Below are 12078 nucleotides of genomic sequence, written 5' to 3' on the forward strand. Positions count from 1 at the left end.
AAAGTACAGTAACCCTGATGTGATTTAAACACGCTACCTTCGGAACTGAAATCAGTCACGCTACCATTGCGCCACGAGGTCTACGTCATAAGACTCAGATGTTCGTCGATATGAAGGTGTCACAATACAAGGAGCTTTAAAATCTCCGCCCATGGCGGTGCAGGCTAGAAGGGCTGAATGGCCTGCTCCTGCACCTATTTTCTATGTTTCTATTTTCTTTTCTATTCCCACCTGGTGTCAGAAGCAGCGCTCATCTCCCAGTCACTGTATGTTTTTTTCTTAAACTTTTGTGTTGCTTTCACGGGAAAGCATCATTAATTAACCCCTCACCTTCTTTTGCACAATAAAGAAATGCTAACTGAGGGACAGTCGATACTTCAATCATTTGTCCTGTGCTTTGGGGAGCGGGCAGGGAAGTGGACCTGAGTCCATGATCACATCGACCATGATCGTATTAAATGGCGGAGCAGGCTCGAGGGGCGTATGGCCGACTCCTGCTCCTATTTCTTATGTTCTTATGTTCTTCTGCATGTTGACCCATTTTACACACTGTATTTTAGGATCTGGTTCAAAATCTTCATTGCCGATGACATCAGGAATCTGGGGCAACTTTTGTCAAATTTCACAGCACCGGTTATTCCGACCATGCACAGAAAATAGAATCAGTAGTGAAGATAAAAGCCCATGGTGCTCATTTTCAGATTCAAATAAATTTTAAGAATTTTACAGTGAAAAGATTTAGAAGTGTTACTTGTATTTGTGTCTTTAATTAAACTTTGTGGCGTCTGACTCCCGTTCATGCCTCTGCTGAATAAGAAAGGAGGGTTTGACGTTGACCAGACTGCACTGCCCCTGATATTTGTGAGCTCATCCTTTATATTCAGTGGTTTCTCGCCCTTTGATGGGCTGCAGTGTAGCGGATATCACGTTGGCCTCACACGCGAAAGGTCCCCGGTGGATCCGTTTTCTCCCACTGAAAGTTATCTATTTATTGAAGTGGAATAAAGAGCAATAAAGGAATAAGGGAGCCCTTTTGCCGGGAGAATAAATAGCAAATAAAAACAGCAAATGCTGGAAATCTCAGCAGGTCAGGCAGCATTTGCCAGGAGACGAAACTCACCTCTGATTGTTCCTCTATAGCAAGTTTAAATATAATGCTCCTTCCCGGGATCGAACCTCATACCTTTCATGTGTAATGCAAACATGATAAGCACACGTGATAACCACTACACTACAGAAACCTCTGGCACAGCTGGCACAACAGAGGGGAGCTGACCAGTGAGCTCCCTCTGTGCTGATCAGGAATGTGTTGGCTCACCTGAAACAACTTCTGTCCCACACTGAAAGTTCTCAATCCTTCTCCTCCGCTGCCCTTTACAGAAATGTCACGGATCACCCAGCCACCGTGTTCACTTCCACATCCTCACAGTGGGGCCACAGAGGCTCCTACCGTCTCCCCGCGATCAGCGAACTCGCCCAGTTTGTAAAATTAAACCCCGAACACGTGCCCGGCAAAGGGCAGGAGAAGCCAGATAGTCTGTAAGCTCGGTCTATCGCAGAAAGTATCGGTATTCATGGTGATTACAGCAATTATTAATCGTCTCACAGAACTCAATTATTTTTACGCAATGAATTGATCGACAATTGAAACCAGGTTAGTGCGCCGGATCTTAACCCCTCGACCACCAGGGAACAGTTATGATACATGTCGATATATTTATATATGAACCGGAATATCAGTGGCTAGCTACCTAGACCTCATGGTGCAACGGTAGCGAGAGAAATTGTTCCACAGTGACACCCATTTCATCTTTTGTTCCCTTTTAAACACTAGAAACTGAGACAGGGGAATAAATAGAGAAATAAAAGCCCAGGGATATCGACAAGAGGAAGAGAGAAGGGGAAAGATACTGTTCCCACCCAGAACTAATGCAGAAACCCCTCTGCTGCGCTCGGGGTGGCCACCCACAGCCTGGATACACTAACGGGAGAACACCAGCGGCAGGTCGGGGCCATAAAAGGAACGGCGAGCGGCCCTGGGAGCAGCTTGGAGGTCCCGGGAGACTACTCCAGGGAGCAGCGCGAGCTGGTGCAGGAGGGCGGCGGCAGCGAAGAGTGATGTCATCAAGGTCCAGGTCGGTGATTGGAGCGTGGGCAGATACAGCAGGAGCGGCGAGATCGGGGCGAAGGAGCGGCGAGAGACTGTAGAGGGACGTGATCGGGGCCCAGGGGAGGCATGAGTTCGGGGCCAGGGGCCCAGGGGCAGCACGGGCCAGCCCACACTGTGATATGTGTGTGCACTGGGTCCGTGCAGCAGAGCTGGTCTCCAGTCGTCTCGGTTAACACTTGCCACTGGACCAAGACCTCGCTCTGTCAAGCCCGTGTGATGGCTGGGGTGCAACGGCCACCACACGTTAAAAAAATCCACGCACAGGCATCTTCCACCCTTCGGGATGTAGTTCGGGTCTTTCATTGAAACACCTGTGAACTCATCCTTTTTCGGCGTGGAAGCAAGTCATCCTCGTTTCGAGGGACCGCCTATGATGATGATGATGATGGATACATTAACGTCCCAACAGCTCATTGACTGCAGGAGTGGGACCGTGCGGCACTTCAGAAAACATGTCGAAAAGGCAAAGTCACTGATTCCGTCTCATTTGCTCCTCCGATCAAGAATAACAACACACACTAAAAATGCTTCAATGATGGTTACACTTTATCTCCGTGCAGCCTCTACAGTCTAAAGACACTACAACGGTAGTGTGAATACATTCTTCCCATCAAAGTTCTATTTGTGCTACTTTGTTGTGGCAACTCTTGATTGCAGTCACCAAGATATCCCTTGAGATAGAGGGTAAAACTCATTCTTTTCCTTTGGCAATGCTTTTAAGAATCTGAGAAGATTTGACTGGAGGTTTATTAACAGATAGCACTTCGTAAGGCCTTTATCTCCATATTTGCTAAGCAGTTGGCTCGTTGGTCTAGTTGTATGATTCTCACTTTGGGGTTGTTACTTGAAATTTGCGAGAGATCCCGGGCGAGCCCTTTTTTTGCCGTGAATTTTGAATTTGCATCGAACTTTTGCAAAGAAGCACTTGCATTTCTGCAGCGTCTGTCAGGAGCTCATAACGCCCCAAAGTGCTTTACAGCCGTTGAGTTACCTTTGAAATGTTGTCATTTGAGTAAAGATGTGCCCAAATCACCCCACACGCACCTCAACTCTTTGTGAAGGAGTTCATAGAATCATAGAAGTTTACAGCACGGAAGGAGGCCAATTCGGCCCATCGTGTCCGCGTCGGCCAACAAGAGGCTATCCAGCCTAATCCCACTTTCCAGCTCAAGGTCCATAACCCTTCAGGTTACAACACTTCAGGTCACATCCAAGCACTTGTTAAATGTGGTGAGTGTTTCTGCCTCTACCACCCTTTCAGGCAGTGAGTTCCAGACCCCCACAACCCTCTGCGTGCAGAAATAAATAGGTGCAGGCGAAGGCCATTCGGCCCTTCGAGCCGCACCACCACGGAGAATGAAACAGTTAATTCAGAGACCGGGGTCCAGAACTTAAAGAAGGGTAACTTTGAAGGTGTGAGGCATGAATTGGCTAGGATAGATTGGCGAATGATACTTAAGGGGTTGACAGTGGATGGGCAATGGCAGACATTTAAAGACCGCATGGATGAACTGCAACAATTGTACATCCCTGTCTGGTGTAAAAATAAAAAAGGGAAGGTTGCTCAACCGTGGCTATCAACGGAAATCAGGGATAGTATTAAAGCCAAGGAAGTGGCATACAAATTGGCCAGAAATAGCAGCGAACCCGGGCACTGGGAGACATTTTGAACTTAGCAAAGGAGGACAAAGGGTTTGATTAGGGCAGGGAAAATAGAGTACGAGAGGAAGCTTGCAGGGAACATTAAAATGGACTGCAAAAGCTTCTATAGATATGTAAAGATAAAAAGGTTAGTAAAGACAAACGTAGGTCCCCTGCAGTCAGAATCAGGGGAAGTCATAACTGGGAACAAAGAAATGGCAGACCAATTGAACAAGTACTTTGGTTCGGTATTCACGAAGGAAGACACAAACAATCTTCCGGATATAAAAGGGGTCAGAGGTTCTAGTAAGAAGGAGGAACTGAGGGAAATCCTTATTAGTCGGGAAATTGTGTTGGGGAAACTGATGGGATTGAAGGCCGATATATCCCCAGGCCTGCTGGTCTGCATCCCAGAATACTTAAGGAGGTGGCCTTGGAAATAGCGGATGCATTGACAGTCATTTTCCAACACCCCATAGATTCTGGATCAGTTCCTATGGAGTGGAGGATAGCCAATGTAACCCCACTTTTTAAAAAAGGAGGGAGAGAGAAAGCAGGGAATTATAGACCGGTCAGCCTGACATCAGTAGTGGTGAAATTGATGGAATCAATTATTAAGGATGTCATAGCAGCGCATTTGGAAAGAGGTGACATGATAGGTCCAAGTCAGCATGGATTTGTGAAAGGGAAATCATGCTTGACAAATCTTCTGGAATTTGTTGAGGATGTTTCCAGTAGAGTGGACAAGGGAGAACCAGTTGATGTGGTGCATTTGGACTTTCAGAAGGCTTTCGACAAGGTCCCGCACAAGAGATTAGTGTGCAAAGTTAATGCACATGGGATTGGGGGTAGTGTGCTGACGTGGATTGAAAATTAGTTGGCAGACAGGGAGCAAAGAGTAGGAGTAAATGGGTACTTTTCAGAATGGCAGGCAGTGACTAGTGGGGTACCGCAAGGGCCCTAGCTGTTTACATTGTACATTAATGATTTAGACGAGGGGACTAAATGTAGTGTCTCCAAATTTGCAGATGACACTAAGTTGGGTGGCAGTGTGAGCTGCGAAGAGTATGTTATGAGGCTGCAGAGTGACTTGGATAGGTTAGGTGAGTGGGCAAATGCATGGCAGATGAAGTATAATGTGGATAAAGGTGAGGTTATCCACTTCGGTTGAAAAACAGAGAGACAGACTATTATCTGAATGGTGACAGATTAGGAAAAGGGGAGGTGCAACGAGACCTGGGTGCCATGGTACATCAGTCATTGAAGGTTGGCATGCAGGTACAGCAGGCGGTTAAGAAAGCAAATGGCATGTTGGCCATCATAGCGAGGGGATTTGAGTATCGGGGCAGGGAGGTGTTACTACAGTTGTACAGGGCCTTGGTGAGGCCACACCTGGAGTATTGTGTACAGTTTTGGTCTCCTAACTTGAGGAAGGACGTTCTTGCTATTGAGGGAGTGCAGCGAAGGTTCACCAGACTGATTCCCAGGATGGCGGGACTGACATATCAAGAAAGACTGGATTCACTGGAGTTCAGACAAATGAGAGGGGATCTCATAGAAACGTTTAAAATTCTGGCGGGTTTAGACAGGTTAGATGCAGGAAGAATGTTCCCAATGTTGGGGCAGTCCAGAACCAGGGCTCACAGTCTTAGGATAAGGGGTAAGCCATTTAGGACCGTGATGAGGAGAAACTTCTTCACCCAGAGAGTGGTGAACCTGTGGAATTCTTTACCACAGGAAGTTGTTGAGGCCAATTCACTAAATATATTCAAAAAGGAGTTAGACGTAGCCCTTACTACTCGGGGGATCAAGGGGTATGGCGAGAAAGCAGGAATGGGGTACTGAAGTTGCATGTTCAACCATAAACTCATTGAATGGTGGTGCAGGCTAGAAGGGCCGAATGGCCTACTCCTGCACCTATTTTCTATGTTTCTACATTCCAATAAGATCATGGCTGATCATTCACCTCAGTACCCCTTTCCTACTTTCTCTTCATACCCCTTGAGCCCTTTTGCCATAAAGGTCACAGCTAATTCCCTCTGGAATACATCAAATGAACTGGCATCAACAATTCTCTGTGGCAGAGAATTCCACAGGTTAACAACTCTCTGAGTGAAGAAGTTTCTCCTCATCTCGGTCCTAAATGGCTTACCCATTATCCCTGAGACTCTGACCCCTGGTTCTGGACTTCCCCAACATCGGGCACATTCTTCCTGCCTCTAACCTGTCCAGTCCCGTCAGAATTTTATATGTTTCTTTGAGATCCCCTCTCATTCTTCTAAACTCCGGTGAATACAGGCCCAGTCAATCCAGTCTCTCCTCATATGTCAGTCCTGCCATCCAGGGAATCAGTCTAGTGAACCTTCGCTGCACTCTCTCAGTAGCAAGAACATCCTTCCTCAGATTAGGAGACCAAAACTGAACACAATATTCCAGGTGAGGCCTCACCAAGGCCCTGTACAACTGCAGTAAGACCTTCCTGCTCCAATACTCAAATCTCCCAGCTATGAAGGCCAACATGCCATTTGCCTTCTTCACCGCCTGCTGTACCTGCATGCCAACTTTCAATGACTGATGTACCATGACACCCAGGTCTCGTTGCACCTCCCCTTTTCCTAATCTGCCACCATTCAGATAATAATCTGCCTTCACGTTTTTGCCACCAAAGTGGATAACATCACATTTATCCACATTATAGTGCATCTGCCATGTATTTGCCCACTCACCTAACCTTTCCAAGTCACTCTTCAGCCTCTTAGCATCCTCCTCACAGCTCACACCGTCACGCAGCTTAGAGTCACCTGCAAACTTGGAGATATAACACTCAATTTCTTCATCGAAATCATTGATGTATATTGTAAATAGCTGAGGTCCCAGCACTGAGCCCTGCAGCACCCCACTAGTCACTTCCTGTCATTCTGAGAAGGACCCATTTATCCCGACTCTCTGCTACCTGTCTGCCAACCAGTTCTCTATCCATGTCAATACATTACCCCCAATACCACGTGCTTTAATTTTGCACACTAATCTCTTGTGTGGGACCTTGTCAAAGGCCTTTTGAAAGTCCAAATACCATTACATCCACTGGTTTTCCCTTGTCCACTCTCCTTGTTCCATCCTCAAAAAATTCTAGATGATTTGCCAAGCATGATTTCCCTTTCCTAAATCCATGCTCACTTGGACCGATTTTGTCACTGCTTTCCAAATGCTATGCTGTTTCATCCATAATAATTGATTCCAGCATTTTCCCCACTACTGATGTCAGGCTAACCGGTCGATAATTACCCATTTTCTCTCTTCCTTCTTTTTAAAAAAGTGGTGTTATATTAGCTACCCTCCAGTCCATAGGAACTGATCCAGAGTTGATCGACTGTTAGAAAATGATCACCAATGCATCCACTATTTCGAGGGTTACTTCCTGAACTACTCTGGGATGCAGACTATCTGGCCCTGGGATTTATCAGCCTTCAATCCCAACAATTTCCTGAACACAATTTCCTGACTAATAAAGATTTCCTTCAGTTCCCCCTTCTCGCTGGACCCTCGGTCCCTGAGTACATTAGGAAGGTTATTTGTGTCTTCCTTCGTGAAATCAGAACCAAAGTATCTGTTTAACTGGTCCGCCATTTCTTTGTTCTCCATTATAAATTCACCTGATTCTGACTGTAAATGACCGACGTTTGTCTTCACTAATCTTTTTCTCTTCACATATCTATAGAAGCTTTCGCAGTCAGTTTTTATGTTATCAGCATACTTCCTCTCATACTCTATTTTCCCACTCCTTATTAAACCCTTTGTCCTCCTCTACTGAATTCTAAATTTCTTCCAGTCCTCAGGTTTGCTGCTTTTTCTGGCAAATTTATAGGCCTCTTCCTTGCATTTAACACGATCCCTAATTTCCCTTATTAGCCACGGTTGAGCCACCTTCCCCATTTTATTTTTTCTCTAGACAGGGATGTACAATTGTTGAAGTTCATCCATGTGATCTTTAAATGTTTGCCATTGCCTATCCAGCGTCAACCTTTTAAGTCTCATTTGCCAGTCTATTCTAGCCAATTCACATCTCATGCAATCGAAGTTACCTTTCCTTAAATTCAGGTCCCTGGTCTCTGAATTAAATGTTTCAATCTCCATCTTAATAAAGAATTCTACCATATTATGGTCACTCTTCTCCAAGGGGCCTCGCACAACAAGATTGCTAATTAGTCCTTTTTCATTACACATCACCGAGTCTAGGATAGCCAGCCCTCAAGTTGGTTCCTCGACATATTGGTCTAGAAAACCATCCCTAATACACTCCAGGAAATCCTCCTCCACCGTATTTCTACCAGTTTGGTTACCCCAATCTATATGTAGATTAAAGTCGCCCATGATAACTGCTGTATCTTTATTGCACGCATCTATAATTTCTTGTTTGATACTGTCCCCAAACTCACTACTACTGTTTGGTGGTCTGTGCACAACTCCCACTCGTGTTTTCTGCCCTTTGGTATTCTGCAGCTCTATCCATCCAGAGTCCACACCATCCAAGCTAATGTCCTTCCTTAATATTGCGTTAATTTCCTCTTTAACCAGCATCGGTCCCCGACCTCCTTTTCCTTTCAGTCTATCCTTCTTGAATGTTGAATACCTCAGGATATTGAGTTCCCAGCCTTGGTCACCCTGGAGCCATGTCTCTGGAATCCCAATTATAACATATTCGTGAATTGCTGCATCTGAGTGAATTCATCCACCTTATTACGAATAATCCTCGCATTGAGGCACAGAGACTTCAGGCTTGTCTTTTTAATACACTTTGTCCCTTTAGAATTTTGCTGTAATGTGGCCCTTTTTGATTTTTGCCTTGTGTTTCTCTGCCCTCCACTTTTACTTTTCTTCGTTCTATCTTTTGCTTCTGCCCCCATTTCACTTCTTTCTATCTCCCTGCATAGGTTCCCATCCCCCTGCCATATTAGTTTAACCCCTCCCCAACAGCACGAGCAAACATTCCCCTAGACATTGGTTCCGGTCCTGACCAGGTGCAGACCGCCCGATTTGTACTTGTCCTATCTCCCCCAGAACCGGTTCCAATGTCCCAGGAATTTGAATCCCACCCTCCTGCACTACTCATCAAACCATATATTCATCTGAGCTATCCTGCATTTCCTATTCTGACTAGCTCGTGGCACTGGTAGCAATTCTGAGATTACTACCTTTTAATTTAATTCCTAGCTCACTAAACTCAGCTTGTAGGACCTCATCCCATTTTTCCCTATATCATTGGTGCCTATATACACCACGACAGCTGGCTATTCACCCTCCCCCTCCAGAATGCGCTGCAGTCACTCCGAGACATTCTTGACCTTTGCACCAGGGAGGCAACATACCATTCTGGAGTCTCGATTGCAGCCGCAGAAACATCTATCTATTCCCCTTACAATAGAATCCCCTATCACTATAGTTCTCCCACTCTTTTTCCTGCCCTCCTGTGCAGCAGAGCCACCCCTGGTGCCATGGACTTGGCTGCTGCTGCCTTCCCCTGATGAGTCATCTCCCCCAACAGTACCCAAGGTGGTGTATCTGTTTTGCAGGGGGATGACGGCAGGGGACTCCTGCACTGTCTTCCTTCCACTGCTCTTCCTGATGTTTACCCATTCCCTCTCTGCCTGAGTAACCTTTACCTACGGTGTGTTCAATTCACGACATCCTCAGCATTGCGGATGAATCCGTGCGCAGCTCCAGTGCCGCAATGTGGCCTGTCAGGAGCTGCAGATGGATACACTTGCTGCACATGTAGTCATCAGGGACACTGGAAGCGTCCCTGACTTCCCACATAGCACAGGAGGAGCATGACATGTGTCTGAGCTCTCCTGCCATGACTTAACCATTAGATTTACTTAATTTGGCAACAATTCCAAAGTTTCTTTGCTGCTAAGAACAAGAAGAAATCAAAGAAACAGAAAACTACTCACCACTCAACCAGCCAATCACTTACCCTCTTGGCTGTGACGTCACCCTTTGATTACTTGTGACTTCTTTCTTACTTTTGACCCTGCACCAGCTGTAGCTCGCTGCTCGCTGCTCCTCCAGCCGCTGCTCCTCCGACTGCCGCCGATCCCCGGACTCCCGCTGGGCCTTTATAGGCCGCTGCTCACACCTCCTCCGGTCACTGCTCCTCCGGCTTTTGGAAAAAAATAATTCAGTCAGGCAGAGTCTGCATAGATTTATGAAAGGGAAGTCATGTTTGACAAATTTGCTGGAATTCTTTGAGGATGTAATGAACAGGGTGGATAAAGGGGAACCAGTGGATGTGGTGTACTTGGACTTCCAGAAGGCATTTTGACAAGGTACCACATAAAAGATTACTGCACAAGATAAAAGTTCCCGGGGTTGGGGGTAATATATTAGCATGGAGAGAAGATTGGCTAACGAACAGAAAACAGAGAGTCGGAATAAATGGTTCATTCTCTGGTTGGCAATCAGTAACTAATGGGGTGCTGCAGGGATCAGTGCTGGGACCCCAACTGTTTACAATCTATATTAACGACTTGGATGAAGGGACTGAGTGAAATGTAGCCAAGTTTGCTGATGATACAAAGATGGAAGGAAAAGCAATGTGTGAGGAGGACACAAAAAATCTGCAAAAAGACATTGCCAGGTTAAGTGAGTGGGGAAAAATTTGGCAGATGGTGTATAATGTTGGAAAGTGCAAGATTATGCATTTTGGCAGAAAACAATCAAAGAACAAGTTATTAGTTAAAAGGAGAAAAATTGCACAGTGCTGCAGTACAGCGGGAGCTGCGCGTACTTGTGCATGAAACACAAAAGGTTAGTATGCAGGTACAGCAAGTGATCAGGAAGGCCAATGGTATCTTGGCCTTTATTGCAAAGGGGATGGAGTATAAAACAAAGAAGTCTTGCTGCAGTGAAACAGGGTATTGGTGAGGCCAGACCTGGAACACTGCGTGCAGTTTTGGTTTCCATATTTAAGAAAGGATATAGATGCTTTGGAGGCAGTTCAGAGAAGGTTCACTAGGTTGATTCCGGAGATGAGGGGGCTAACTTATGAGAAAAGGTTGAGTAGGTTGTGCCTCTACTCATTGGAATTCAGAAGATTGAGAGGTGATCTTATGGAAACGTGTAAGATTATGAGGGGGCTTGAAAAGGTGGATGCAGAGAGGATGTTTCTGCATACTAACCTTTTGTGTTTCATGTACAAGGACCCCCAGGCCCCTCTGCACCGCAGCATTTCGTAATCTCTCCCCATTTAAATAATTATTTGCTTTTTTATTATTGCTACCACAGTGGATAACCTCATATTTCCCACATTATACTCCATCTGACAAATTTCTGCCCACCCACTGAGCCTATCAATATCGCTTTGCAGATTGTTTGCATCCTCCTCACAACTTGCTTTCCCACCTATCTTTGTATCATCAGCAAACTTGGCGACATTACAAACATGCAGAGCACAGAACAAATTATTGACGTAGTGACTTTCCCTCAGTTAGTATTTCTTTCATTGTGCAAAAGAAGATTATCGAATCATTAATTATGTTATCCCATGAAAGCAAAATAAAAGTTTAACGAAAATAATTGGCACATTTGAAAGGAACATTTTTGTTTTGTGCCGTTTCGGTCAGAGAAATGTTTGTGAAAGGAATTTTTTCAGAAAAAGGGATTCAGCATTTCAGCTTGTCGCTGAACACTTCTCTCTGGGCACTGCACTAGGCAGCAGTTTCCGTAGTGTAGCGGTTATCATGTTTGCCTCACACGCGAAAGGTCCCTGGTTCAAGCCCGGGCGGTAACATTATTTTTGAAACAAAAACTGGTTTTAAATGTTCATTGCTCATGTGACAATGGCCTCCTTCTGTGCTGTAAACTTCTCTGATTCCATGAAGAACATTTAAAACCAGTCTCCTAAAATACAGAGTGTGTAAAATCAGAGAGGGAATAAAACTTCCTCAATGATTAAAGTTTCACAAATTATTAAAATGAAGTTGTTGAAGTTTCGACTGACCCTCAGTGATCATGTTCGCATTTCTTTCATTCTGCTCAACAATGCTATCGGTTAATACCAGCAGATCTAAGCCGCATTTCAAACCCGGAAACAACTCATTCATTATTCACCCTTCCCAGTTCCAGTGCACAGAGGATTATTTATACTCCATCCCAGAAACTCAAGTCCAACTTCTGACATTCCTTATTTCTAATTACTAACTCATTTATTTTGACACCACTCTGAAGTGCTTTGGGTCATCTCTGTAATTTAGTTAAATTACTTCACT

At 45.2% G+C, this 12078-nt stretch overlaps 1 non-coding gene across 1 annotated transcript; it reads left to right on the forward strand.

Moving 5' to 3' along the window:
• The first annotated feature begins 11527 nt into the window (after positions 1-11527).
• trnav-cac (transfer RNA valine (anticodon CAC)) lies at positions 11528-11600 on the forward strand. The gene has a single exon. It is a non-coding gene; the product is annotated as a tRNA-Val (tRNA).
• Positions 11601-12078: the final 478 nt, after the last annotated feature.

Source organism: Pristiophorus japonicus, unplaced genomic scaffold, assembly GCF_044704955.1.
Source record: "Pristiophorus japonicus isolate sPriJap1 unplaced genomic scaffold, sPriJap1.hap1 HAP1_SCAFFOLD_655, whole genome shotgun sequence".
Lineage (NCBI taxonomy): Eukaryota > Metazoa > Chordata > Chondrichthyes > Pristiophoridae > Pristiophorus > Pristiophorus japonicus.